The sequence below is a fragment of the Rattus norvegicus genome, chromosome 2, assembly GCF_021556685.1.
Source record: "Rattus norvegicus strain SHRSP/BbbUtx chromosome 2, alternate assembly SHRSP_T2T, whole genome shotgun sequence".
Classification (NCBI taxonomy): domain Eukaryota; kingdom Metazoa; phylum Chordata; class Mammalia; order Rodentia; family Muridae; genus Rattus; species Rattus norvegicus.
The window spans coordinates 203,921,517-203,932,511 of NC_141535.1; positions in this window are offsets into that span (position 1 = coordinate 203,921,517).

The following is a 10,995-nucleotide window of genomic DNA, read 5'->3' on the forward strand; positions in this document are numbered from 1 at the left end:
TTATATCAATGTGCCTGAGTTATTGAAATTAAACTATACCTACTATACCTACATGGATTCTTCTTCCAAAAGAGAATTTACTTAAGCCAAAAACAAACAAAGAAACAACAACAACAAAAACAAAAACAATGACAAAAACCAAAAAATTCCAAAAAACAAACAAACAAAAAAACTATGAACTTGCTAATCTGAATATTTCTTATTGGACCATGCACACAACCAGTTAAGTGCTGGTTAGAGATTCATAGAACATGTATAACATTCATCAGCTACTAATTTCAGTTAATGACAAAAAAGTAAGGAAATATTGAAAGCAGCTAACTCATGACAAGGTGCATTAACAGAACATGCAAATCCTTAGTTTGAATTTTTCCACATTCTATCCAATTATTTTAGATACATACTTACTAAATTGCTATTTACTCATCTGTTGTTAATATCTGATATATTTTTGACCTCACATTTAACTACTTTTATATAAAACTATTTCTATCTCTCTCCCTCTCTCTTTTGGTTGATTTTTTGATACAGGGTCTCTCTGTGTGGCGCTAGCTACCCTGGAACTCATTCTACACACCAGACTAGCTTTGCACTTATTGAATCTGATTCTAGATTTCTTAGATTAAAGGCATGCATCACCACCACCCACTTATAAATAGAAGTTTCTCAGTTTGTAGTCTATAATGAAAGAAAGTTGATTATTAACATTGATAAAACAATTCTATAAGTCATCTAATCCACAAATTATTTTTTTGCATAAAATAGACAGCATTGAGTCTACTTGAAATCTTATAGCTAGAAATTAAGAATGTTACAGAATAGTACATCAATATAATAAGGAATTCATGACTAATGGCGACAAGTTATAAAGGTAAAGAGAAAATGATGGATAAGTGTGATTGACTAATCTCAATCATGGTATAAGAAGAACATTATAGAGAATACTAATAACACAGATAAGTCACAGGGAAAGTGTAAATTTTAGGAAAGAATACATGAAGTTTTATTTACAAAGGTTTGGAAGTCAGGCATGGTCATATGTACCTATGACTCCAGTATTAGGGAACTAAAAAAGGAAGATCAAGAGAACATCCTTGACTACACAGTGAATTCTCTACCAGCTTCATGACTATGTATAACCAACCATCCCTAACAAACATTGTGAATCAACAGGATAAGCATTTCAGAAAAATAACTGGGCAGTAGTTGCAAAGAGGAAGCAATTTTATAACTGAAAATACTCAAAGAACCTATGCAAAGCTCTAGTGCTTGTAAATTCACTGCTAATTAACATTGGTAAATTAAAACAATAGAGAATTTCTCTCTCCGCAGTACCAATAGACACGTGGCATACCTACTTTTGTTGTAAATACAATAAACAGCTCTTGCTTACGTAATTAAAGTAGAAGCTACATTTTCATGTCTGGGAAGTCTTGGTAAAACAAATGCCTGATAATCTTTCCTTTAGACCTATGACTTTCAATTGTATAAACATGTTTCAGTTAAATACGATTTAGAGGGGAAATTAACAAATATGAATCAATTCTGATACATGGAAATAGTAGAATACTGTACAATAATTGAAATATCATTGAAGAAAATTGATAGAATGGAAAACTATGTTGATTAGTTAAAAAAAAGAAAAGGAAAGATAGGTCAGAGTAAATTTCAGAACATCTTTCAACATTTGTTTTAAAATACTTTAAAGTTTAACGTATAAAGGCATAGAAACACCATTCTAAGGGTCCCCCTAAAAGTTTAACAGAATCTGGAATTATAGGCCATTTTTACCTATCTATCTTGTACTTATATATTTTCTATGGTAAATAAATATACTTTAATCACTTGAAATGTTGCTTCAAATAAGCAATAGGATAAGTGCAAAGGCAATTAAAGAAACAGAGCCTCAGTGGTCCACTGGGATTCTGAGAGTGTGAAGGTGTTAGGAAGCATGTTATCTTCTTGGTCAAAGAGCAAGGCTCTGAATGTTTTACTCAGAAGTAAAGGTTTCTTTGTTGAATCAGTATTGTAACACTGTAGTTGTTAGAAAAGACTCAATAGCCTTGCTGTTATCACTAATGTGATTAGAAACTTTATTTTTTTTCAACCTGCACCTTTTAGTTTCAAAACTCTGTGTGTAATGTATGCATTTCTGAAGTAAGAAGAGAAAAGAAAGAAATCTATTTTCTTCTGATCTCCAGATAGAAAATGGTTTGTTTATTCTAGACATGCAGGACAATTATTGTAACCATAAACACATCACATACTAAATAGATATTAACCATCTTTTGAAAATAACTTTTCTGAATTACACTAAAAATAGTTATAACCAGAAAATTTAGTCAAAAGAATTCTGACTACTAATAGCATTTCCATGCAATTTATTCTTATTAGTCATTCAAAAAGAGAGTGGTCATATATTAGTCATTAGACATGTTTAAAACCTATTTAAAAAATAGGGAGAGCACATATATAATTACAAATACTGTAGGTAGGAGATGGAAAATAGCTTCTCTACAGGAATGTGACTTATAGTAGGTTGTCTAGCACCACTGAATATCTGTATCTCCACGCATATACAAGTGACACTAATAACACATGGTGGTTTTTTTCTATAGAAAAAATATAAAGAACATGAAAAAATTAACATTTTAATTTCCAAAATACCAGAATAATGAATAGCCACATCTAGGATCTTAGAGAAATTGTATTTTGATTATTATTAATCTATAATTAAAATAAAAGCCAAAGATGCATGGAAATGTGGTGTAAAAACTAGCCTAACTTTTCTCAATAATTAAGTAGCCAATATGGAGAATTGCGCAAGTTCCCATTAATTTTATTTGAATTGATTGAAGAACTAGGACCTGTATCTAGAAAAAAGGATGATGTAACACCACACAGGGAAAGTAGATATCAAGAAATGATGATAAGATAGGGATATCTTGGAAACTCAAGTCCTGGCTCTCTTATCTTGAAGAGTAGGAATATGAAGGGGCAAGAGAGTGCACCTACACCCTAGCCTTGGTCTACCCTTCTACGGACCTTACCCAGAGTCATTTACTTTGTCCTTAAATGAGAATTATAATGAAAATACCAGGTCCTTATCACAACTAATTTATATTTTCTATGCTGAAGTGCAGAAGCTACTGTACATTAACCAAGGTACATAGTTTAAGACTCCAGAACTAAGGCCTTCTACAGATTTTACAGCTAACCATTATTTCAGTCAGAGGTGGTCAACACTGCACTATCATTAAAGCTCTCATTAAAGGCAAAGTGCACAAATAGATCTGAGAGAAGGTTGCATACTCACTCCCTGCTCCATCTGGTAATCCAGATACAGCATTTTTGTGACTTTGGCTTTGGGTATCTGGGTGTAGCCATTGATCTCATGGGACCTTTCTTTACATCTTATTGGAAAGACAGTTAAGAACACTGCATTCACTAATAAATAAGTATGTATTTAAACTTTATTGCCTCTCCTCTTTCTAGTTTAAGGAAAAGAGGATTCTATGTTATCTGAACATTCTATATAAATACTACATTGATTCATAATATTGATAATGTTGTATTAAGCTAAGTAACCATGGAGTTAATTGTACTGAAGGTTTTGATAAGGCACAAATGCATATGATGTACAAGTTAGAGAATAAAATGTAAAATAGAGCTATCACATATCAGTATGTTACGTTATGTCAACTATATGCTGAAATACCTTTAAGTGTAAGAAAGAATTACACATTACATCAAGGATGATATTGAACAGGAGGTGTATTCCATAATATGAATACTGAACTAGTCTATTGGTGATTTGAAAGACTCTCTTAACTTTGAATAGAGGAACAAGAAAAGGCTCTATAGTGGATCAAGGATCTGCTATCTAGAAGTTCTTAATGTATTATAGAGTCAACGGGGCCAAAAAATTTCTGTGAGAATTTTAAGAAATGGATTATCAAAGATTCTAGAACTACTGAAATAAGAATGAAGTTTAAATCTGTTTTGTGGGCATGAGAACTTCCACCATGAATAAAAAAAGTATAAACATAGAAAAACTGAGACTGAGTCCAGCATCTGTAATTAGGTACCCTGGGGTTAACACAGTAAGCATAATGTAAGCATTATGGTGAGGAGGCTGTGTGTAGGTGCAGGATATAAAGCTATCCATATTCAGGATGTCGAACCATGTCATGATCAGTGCTGACTGACAGCACTGATATCATCATTCTAAGAAATGCAATGGACTTCTTTTGACAAACCCATGACATTATACATTTGGCTACCTTTCAAACTGCCAGCCAATCCCCTTGACTCTAGCTCGTCACTACCACAGGTGTGACTTTGTCTTTGCTACCTTGTTGGGAGCGATGCCCTTGAAGCCCTCCATTATTAATGTTATTATTATGGTTAGAATTAAGTATGACTGGGTTCATGGAAAGTCCCCAGCCAGCTGCAGAAGACAAATACAAATCTGGTGTTCAAAAATTAATAATAATAATAATAATAATAATAATAATAATAAACGCAAGATAACCAATGTGATGACTTGTAACCTTTCTGAAAAAGCAACACCCTGCTGACTAATAGATATGACAAACCTGTGACCTTTCTGACAACCTGTCAACATCAGCCTACTCCCTGACCACATGAATATTGTGTCCTTAGCCTGCGTAAATGTTTCTTACTTTCCCCTCCCTCTGTTACTCATGTAATGGTATGAATTCAGCCTTGGGGAAAAATAAAATTGTCGCCTTGATCAGACTCTTGTCTTGGCGTCCTTCTTCGTGTCTCTTGTTCCCCATTCTCTTCCAGGAACCTTCAGGACCCGTCGCTTACACTACCTAAATTGCTTCCACCTGACTTTAGTTGCTTGATCTACGAGATCACTAGGAGCACATTAAATTTGGCCATAAAAATACACTTTAGTAGAGTAAATAAAATTTATTTAGCAATAAGAACATGTTATGGAATCTATTGTTCTATCATGTATTATATAAACAGCTTTTGACTTGAGAGAGTGTTGGAGCAATTTTGTAAATGTAACAACTTGGAATTGACCTCTGCTGTACCATTAATATATACTAATATGTAGATATAATTAACAATATATCAATATATATTAAAATATATAGGCTCCAGCAATGTTTACATAGTCAGTTTCCTAATACAATATACTGATACATAAAATGCTATATAATAACCTAATATCAACTATATTAATGTTTATTGAAAACTAGCATAAATGATAAAATGAATCCCATTATAAAAATGTTTTCTGCCTTTAATACATAAAACTAGCTTAACACTTTTGTATTTTTCTATTTTAAACCAATCTATTATAATTTGTTTTGTTTAACCTGTGTCTGTGGTACAGACATATGTATAAATCCATTTTATATTCTTTTAAAGCATTATTATTAAAGTTACTATTATTAATATATGTGGGGCATATGTCGCAGCACATAGGTGGAGATCAGCAGACAAGTTTGTAGAGTTTTCTCCTTCTGTGTCTATGTGGGTCCTGGGAAATGAACTGGGGTCATTACGTTTGTGCTTCAAGCGCCTGCACTTATTGATCCTTCTTGCTGGGCCTAAAAATTCATTGTCATACTTTTGTTTACATTTTTACATTTTGTTCTACTGAAAGAATCTTCAAGCTTTTCAGACTGTTCTTTCTTCCAACTACCATTGTTTGGCTTTGTTTTTCAAAACGACTATGATATAAATCTAATATTTGTATAAATAACACAAACACATATTAAACTTTAAATGTAGAACATTATGTGTGGGTATATGTGGATAATGTCAATGGTGAATCTTATCCTTTTGGAAAAGACAAGATGGAACTCAATAATAAAGTGAGATTTATTCTTTCTTACCTCTGAAAGTGAAGAATCTGCTGTCAGCTCACAGGTCTCCATAGTATTAATAACTTTATGTCACATTTTTCATTAATCATTATCCCAGCCTAATGTGATATTAAAACTATAGACTCCTTTCCACTTTAAGACTAGTATGAAACCTACAGCAAGAGAAAGACAACTAGGTTACAACAGGGTTTCTATTCTCTTGCTACCCTACCCAGCAGTTATTGCTTTTTGGCTTCAAAGGAGAGGAAAGAGGAGGAAAATATTTTATATAATTGAAAGTTGTCAATCTTGCCCTAGTGATCAGTAATTGGTTGATTATTATTGGCATTTGTAAGTGGGAGTAGAGCCTTGGCGCTGGACCCAGCCTGCATCACAGTTGGCAGATTGACTCCCAAGAAGACACATCCAGGTTCACAGGGGAGAATCCAAACCTTGATCCAATACCCAGCAAACCTTGACCCCTGCAACACAGGAAAGCAGACTTATTGCCCACCTGAAGACCTTAGCTTCCCAACTGTATCAGGAGCAGAGTCCCTGCACTGGATCCAATCCCACATGGCCCATACCCCAGTTGAAGCTCAATTCCCCTTCCCCAGGTATTCTGAAACATCCAGGATCACAGGATCACAGGGATCACAGAATAGCAGGCTCACTGGTTCCAGGCAGAGACAGGGAGGCCAGATAACACTAGAGATAACCAGATATTGATAGGTAAGCTAAGAACATAAGCAACAGAAATCAATTTGACTTGGCAACATCAGAACCCAGTTCTCCCACCACAGCAAGTCCTGGACACCCCAACACACCTATAAGGCAAGATTCAGATCTAAACTCTCATTTCATGAAGATAATGGAGGACTTTAAGAAGGACATAAATAACTCCTTTAAAGAAAAAGAGGAGAACACAAGTAAACAAGTAGAATCCCTTAAAGAGGAAATGCAGAAATCCCTTAAAGAAATACAGGAGAACATACTCAAACAGGTGAAGGAATTGGACAAAACCATTCAGGATCTAAAAATGGAAATGGATTCATTAAAGAAAGCAATAGTACAGAGCAATAGTGATAAAAACTGTATGGTATTGGTACCGAGACAGACAGATAGACCAGTGGAATAGAACTGAAGACCCAGAAATGAACCCACACAGGTATGGTCACTTGATTTTTGACAAAGGAGCCAAAACCATCCAATGGAAAAAAATAGCATTTTCAGCAAATGGTGCTGGTTCAACTGGAGGTCAGCATGCAGAAGAATGCAGATTGATCCATTGCTATCACCCTGTACAAAGCTTAAGTCCAAGTGGATCAAGGACCTCCACATCAAACCAGATACACTCAAACTAATAGAAGAAAAAGTGGGGAAGAATCTCAAACATATGGGCATTAGAGAAAATTTCCTGAACAAAACACCAATGGCTTATGCTCTAAGATCAAGAATCAACAAATGGGACCTCATAAAATTCCAAAGCTTCTGGAAGGCAAAGGACACTGTCAATAGGGCAAAAGGGCAACCAACATTGGGAAAAGATCTTTACCAATCCTACATCTGATAGAGGTTTAATAGCCAATATATACAAAGAAATCAAGAAAGTAGACCCCAGAGAATCAAATAACCTCTATAAAATGTGGGGTACAGAGCTAAACAAAGAATTCTCAAATGAGAAATATCCAATGGTGGAGAAACAACTAAAGAAGGTTTCAACACTCTTAGTCATCAGGGAAATGCAAATCAAAACAACCCTGAGATCCCAACTCACATCAGTCAGAATAGGTAAGATCAAAACCTCAGGTGACAAGAGATGCTGGCAAGGATATGAAGAAAGAGGAACACTCCCCCATTGTTGATGGGATTGCAGACCAGTACAACCACTCTGAAAATCAGTCTGGCAGTTCCTCAGAACATTGGGCACAGTACTACCTGAGGATGCAGGTATACCAATATTGGGCATATACCCAAAAGATGCCCCAACATATAACAAAGACACATGCTCTACTCTGTTCATAGCAGCCTTATTTATAATAGCCAGAAGCTGGAAAGAACCCAGATGCCCTTCAACAGAGGAATGGATACAGAAAATGTGGTACATCTACACAATGGAATACTACTCAGCTATCAAAAACAATGACTTTATGAACTTCATAAGCAAGTGGATGGAACTGGAAAATATTATCTTGAGTTAGGCAACCCAATCACAGAAAAACACGCATGGTATGCACTCATTGATAAGTGGCTATTAACCCAAATGCTTGAATTGCCCTAGATGCACAGAACACATGAAACTCAAGAGGGATGACCAAAATGGGAATGTTTCACTGCTTCTTTAAAAGGGGAACAAGAATACCCTTGGCAGGGAATAAGGAGGCAAAGTTTAAAACAGAGGCAGAAGGAACACCCATTCAGAGCCTGCCCCACATGTGGCCCATACATATATAACCACCAAACTAGATAAGATGGATGAAGCGAAGAAGTGCAGGCCGACAGGAACTGGAAGTAGATCTCTCCTAAGAGACACAGCCAGAATACAGCAAATACATAGGCGGATGCCAGCAGCAAACCACTGAACTGAGAACGGGACCCCTGTTGAAGGAATCAGAGAAAGGACTGGAAGAGCTTGAAAGGGCTCGAGACCCCATATGAACAACAATGCCAACCAACCAGAGCTTCCAGGGCCTAAGCCACTACCTAAAGACTATACATGGACTGACCCTGGGCTCTAACCTCATAGGTAGCAATGAATAGCCTACCTAGTAAGAGCACCAGTGGAAGGGGAAACCCTTGGTCCTGCCAAGATTGAACCCCCAGTGAATGTGATTGTTGGGGGGAGGGCAGTAATGGGGGGAGGATGGGGAGGGGAAGCCCATATAGAAGCAGAAGGGGAGGGGTTAGGGGCATGTTGGCCTGGAAACCGGGAAAGGGAATAACAATCGAAATGTAAATAATAAATACTCAAGTTAATAAAGAAAAAAATTTTAAAAAAGAAGTTAATTAATGTTCACTCATATATGGTAAATGATATAATAGTTACAGGTAAACAGGAAGAAGTCTTTTGCTAATAGTCATTTTCTATTTTTTCCTTTTTTCTCTTTCTTTCTCTTTCTTTATTTGTTCGTTTCTTCTTTGTTTGTTTATTTGTTTCTTTTTTTTACATTCTCACAAAAACTCAGTCATGTCAGTAGATAGAGACTCAGCTGGAGAATTTTCTCCATCAGATTGGCCTGCAGGGACGTTTATAGTTTCTAGACTAGTGATTGAAGTGGAAGAGTCCAGACCACTATGGGTGGTACCATTTCTGGGCAGATAGCTCTTGAGTGGGTAAAAAACAAACCAAGGAAGCCATGAGAACAAGCCAGTAATCAACATTCCATCATGGCCTCCACTTCAGTTTGTGCCTCCAGGTTCCTACTTAAGGTCCTTCTCTGACTTCCCTCAATTCAATGGTAGATTTTGATGAGGCAAATGTAAGACAAACCCTTTTCTCTCTCTTCTCTCTTCTCTCTCTCTCTCTGTCTCTCTGTCTCTGTCCCTCTGTCTCTCTCTCTCTGTCTCTCTCTCTCTGTCTCTCTCTCTGTCTCTCTCTCTCTCTATCTCTCTCTCTCTCTCTCTCTCTCTCTCTCTCTCTCTCTGTTACTTTTGTCAGTATTTTAACATAGCCACAGAAGGCATAGTACAGCATGGTTATAGGACAATATATAGGGAGAAGGGTTGTACAGCTCCTGTCTTCTGTCTCAACTTGCATTCCTGAAAGGATGATCTGTAAAACAAATGACATTACAAAAATAAAAGAAATAATACAACCAGTATAAAGTGTACATCAGTTTGGGTCAATAAACAATTTTGTGGTACCTAGAATATTCTTCTTGAAACCAGGAAAATTTAGGACATGCTTTATTTTATATAATCCCTTGTGCCTCTTAGTGTGCTTTGTTGTGGTTGTTAACTTGAGACAAACTAGTTTATCTGGGAAGAGGGAACTTCAATTGAGAATGCATCTATATCTGATTGGCTTCTAGGCAAGTCTGAATTTTCTTGATTAATGATGATGTGGGAAGACCAAGCCCACTGTGGGTAGCACCATCCCTGAGCTGGTATAATAAAAGTAGATGAGCTTAAAAAGCAAACCAATAAACATGATTCCTATATAGTTTCTGCTTCAGTTCCTGCCTCTAGGATCATGACATGACTTCATCATCAGCAGTGATCCACAAGCTAGAGAAACCACTTTCTCCTCAAAGTCAGTTTTAGTCAGTAGTTTATCATGGCAACTGAACAACCTATCTTGGGTAGTTATCAACTAAACAGTAAAGTTTATAAGCACATTATCTTAAAAAGTAGAACCTCCTATTCAGATAAAAATCTGCTGGAGAAAAATTGTCACTATGACTATAGAATCTTATGTAAGAGTCATTAAAATATCATTTTCCCCTTTGATATGGGGTTTTGTAAGGGAGCTGTGTGAGTCTCAAACTTGTGTCCATCTAGCCATAGTCCTCAAATACTGGGATCATAGGTATAGGTATGTGCCATAACAACCTCCTTTCCACAACATTTCAAAAATAGTCTCAGCAAATATGCTACTAGTTGAACCAACCTGATCAATACAAATACAGATGAAAAGGAAAAGAGACCGCAGAAAGCATACCTAATGAGCTGCACATAAAGACAGCTAAGAACTGTATATTTTAGGAGAATATAAGCATAATTCAGGAAGCTATACTCAGAACTATAAAGAGTAAAATTTCAAAATTTCACTAGATAACATCATTGGGTTAAAAGGGAAATTATTTCTTCGTTTGAGGGGATAAAAACCAGACTCTTGCCCTTTCAGCAGATGCCTGGCAGTTTCTGCTGGATCATGACACCATTGCTGATTCATGTTTGCTAACCTAATATGGCTGAACTGGACTGCTGTTATCCTGACAAATGGAGATTGGAATCGTTTCAAAGAACTACTTCTAAACAGGTCCACACCACTTTGTCCTATTTAGCATTTTTCTCCCTTACCTTTGGATGGTGGGATAGAAGGGAGCTCTAAACTTTTGAGAACACTTATTAAAAGTAGGTTTTGAAAAATTTAAGCCTACAAATAGGGCTGAACTTCGAATTAGTCATTTCTCTATTTCAATGA